This window comes from Schistocerca serialis, chromosome 5, assembly GCF_023864345.2.
Source record: "Schistocerca serialis cubense isolate TAMUIC-IGC-003099 chromosome 5, iqSchSeri2.2, whole genome shotgun sequence".
NCBI classification, from domain to species: Eukaryota; Metazoa; Arthropoda; class Insecta; order Orthoptera; family Acrididae; genus Schistocerca; species Schistocerca serialis.
In genome coordinates, this window is record NC_064642.1 from 26,457,031 (window position 1) to 26,460,242 (window position 3,212).

At 44.5% G+C, this 3,212-nt stretch overlaps 1 non-coding gene across 1 annotated transcript; it reads left to right on the forward strand.

The window, feature by feature from the left end:
• Positions 1-1,491: 1,491 nt before the first annotated feature.
• On the forward strand, positions 1,492-1,597 carry LOC126482882 (U6 spliceosomal RNA). The gene has a single exon (XR_007587720.1). It is a non-coding gene; the product is annotated as a U6 spliceosomal RNA (small nuclear RNA).
• Positions 1,598-3,212: the final 1,615 nt, after the last annotated feature.

The following is a 3,212-nucleotide window of genomic DNA, read 5'->3' on the forward strand; positions in this document are numbered from 1 at the left end:
CGGGCTTGGGAAGCGAGAACGCTACCGCACGACCACGAGCTGCGGACGATACCACAGTTCATCAAGAGTAGTGAATGGCGTATTGTGACGAGCCAGTTGCTCGGCCACCATTGACCAGACGTTTTCAAATGGTGAGAGATCTGGAGAATGTGCTGGCCAGGGCAGCAATCGAACATCTTCTGTATCCAGAAAGGTCCGTACAGGACCTGCAACATGCTGCCGTGCATTATCGTGCTGAAATGTAGGCTATCGCAGGGATCGAATGAAGGGCAGAGCCACGGGTCTTAATACGTCTGAAATGTAACGTCCACTGTTCAAAGTGCCGTCAATGCGAACAAGAGGTGACCGAGACGTGTAACCAATGGCACCCCATACCATCACGCCGGGTGATACGCCAGTATGGCGATGTCAAATACACGCTTCCAATGTGCGTTCAACGCGATGTCGCCAAACACGGATGCGACCATCATGATGCTGTAAACAGAACCTGGATTCATCCAAAAAAATGACGTTTTGCCATTCGTGCACCCAGGTTCGTCGTTGAGTATACCATCGCAGGCGCTCCTGTCTGTGATGCAGCGTCAAGGGTAACCGCAGCCATGGTCTCCGAGCTGATAGTCCATGCTGCTGCAAACGTCGTCAAACTGTTCGTGCAGATGGTTGTTGTCTTGCAAACGTCCCCATCTGTTGACTCAGGGATCGAGACGTGGCTGCACGATCCGTTACAGCCATGCGGATAAGATGCCTGTCATCTCGACTGCTAGTGATGCGAAGCCGTTGGGATCCAGCACGGCGTTCCGTATTACCCTCCTGAACCCACCGATTCCATATTCTGCCAACAGTCATTGGATCTCGACCAACGCTAGCAGCAACGTCGTGATACGATAAACCACAATCGCGATAGGCTACAATCCGACCTTTATTAAAGTCAGAAACGTGATGATACGCATTTCTCCTCCTTACACGAGGCATCACAACAACGTTTCATCAGGCAACGCCAGTCAACTGCTGTTTGTGTATGAGAAAACGGTTGGAAACTTTCCTCATGTCAAAACGTTGTAGGTGTCGCCACCAGCGCCAACCTTGTGTGAATGCTCTGTAAAGCTAATCATTTGCATACCACAGCATTTTGTTCCTGTCGGTTAAATTTCGCGTCTGTAGCACGTCATCTTCGTGGTGTAGCAATTCTAATGGCCAGTAGTGTAGTAACATTTGGCTATCGGATTCTCTTCCCAATGCCATCACTGTCCTCAGAAATAAATCTGTGTACCCCCTCTACCTGTGTGTAATATAAAGCTCACGTTCAAGCATAATAACGTTTTTAGGTATTTGTGTAATGTGTCCCTGAGGCGGCATCTGGCTACCAGACCGGTTTTCGCCTACTTGGATGTGGAAAACCGCCTAAAAATAAGATCCAGGCTGTCCAGCTAATCAGCCCTCGTCGTAAATCCACGAGACAGATTGGATCCCAGGATAGGGCGCTTCCTCGGCAGTCGCTTCGACGATTTGTGGACTAAAAGTTGAATGATACAGATGGAGATCTGCATGGCCCTTAAGGAAAGCCGACACGCAAAATGATGAAACTTTTCACACTTTTAAATGAAGGAAAAAATGTAAAATAACAAAAAGGAAAAAAATTATGTCCACCCAGTTTAAGAGGGTTCCAAAGCAGATAAAAATATGGCGATCACCCAATCCCATGTAAGGAGAATTTCAGATTGATCACGTGGCGACCACTAGTCCGAAGGGAATAATGAACGTCAAAGTGCAGAAAGGTGATACTTTTGATTCTGACGATTATCTGGCAAGGGTCAAACTGGAACCAATCGCTGGCAATCGGAGAAGGAAGACCCTCAGAATACAGAAGTACGGAATTGAAGAACTGAACAATCAGTGAAGAAATAGTTGTGAAGTATCAGCATGAACTTGACACGTTAAACTCCAACGAGTGGCACAAAATGGCTCAGAAGATTCAGGAAGCAGCCAAATAAACTATTTTCCTTGCTAAGAAAAAGAAATGTCCATGGTGGGATAATGAAAGTGAAGATGCCTTACGGAAACGTTCTGAAGCTTGGAATATCACTTCTACCAGTAGCATACAAGATCCTTTCCATAGAACAACGCATGAATCAACAACTAGGTGAATATCAAGCCGGCCTTAGGATAGGAAGATTGTGTGCAGAGCAGATCTTCTCCATCAAAACCTTAATCAAAACAGACACTTGCAGCGGATAAGAAAGTGATCATGACATTTGCGGACTTTAAAAGGCGTACGACTCCGTAGATAGAGACACATTAATAGAAGTACTGAAATAATGAGATAGATGATAAGACAACGAGGCTTATTCGGCAAACACTAACAAACACCCGATCACAAATTAAACTTTGAGGAGAACTGTCAGAGCCCTTTGAAATCAAAATAGGTTTGAGACAAGGAGACAGTTATCAGGGAATGGCGAAGAGAAATGAGTCAGTTCAACTTTCCAAACGGAATCAAGCTAGGCAGCAAACAGTCTGGGCTTACATTTGAATGCCTCGCGTTTGCAGATGATATAGTGTTTTTTGCAGAGAATCTGCAAATTGCAGCTAAACAGACTGAAGTCCTCGAGGAAACAGCAGTGAAAGCAGGATTGTAAATATCTTTTGAGGAGACACAGTATATGAACATAAATGCCACGGATTCAGTGTGGGCAATGACGACAAAGTATGGCGACATCAAAAAAGTTCAGAAGTTCAAGTACCTAGGAGAGATTTTGACTCCAAACAACAATGAAAAGGCAGCAATTGAAGGACGGGCAAGAAAAATGGAAATAACATTCAGATTGTGTCAGAACACGTACAAATCTAAATCACTCTCATACCAGGCCAAATTCCGACACTACAGCACAGTTTTCAAATCTGAATGTTTGTATGCATCTGAGACAATAGCCAGGAAGAGACTTTCAGACTTGGAAAATAAAGGAAGGAAGTTACTTAGAAAGGTTCTTGGGCCGAGAAAAAATCAAATTTACATTCCGCCTAAGATCAAATCAAGAACTTTATCAACGATTTGAAAATATCACCCCCACAATGAAGAAAAGAAGACTGTCTTTCTATGGACATATTAAAACAATGGAATCAGAGAGGCTCGCAAACAAGATTCTTCTCTTCCAGGAGAACAGAAAGACACAAGTTCCATGGGCGAAAGAAGTGCACTGGGATCTAGAAAAATG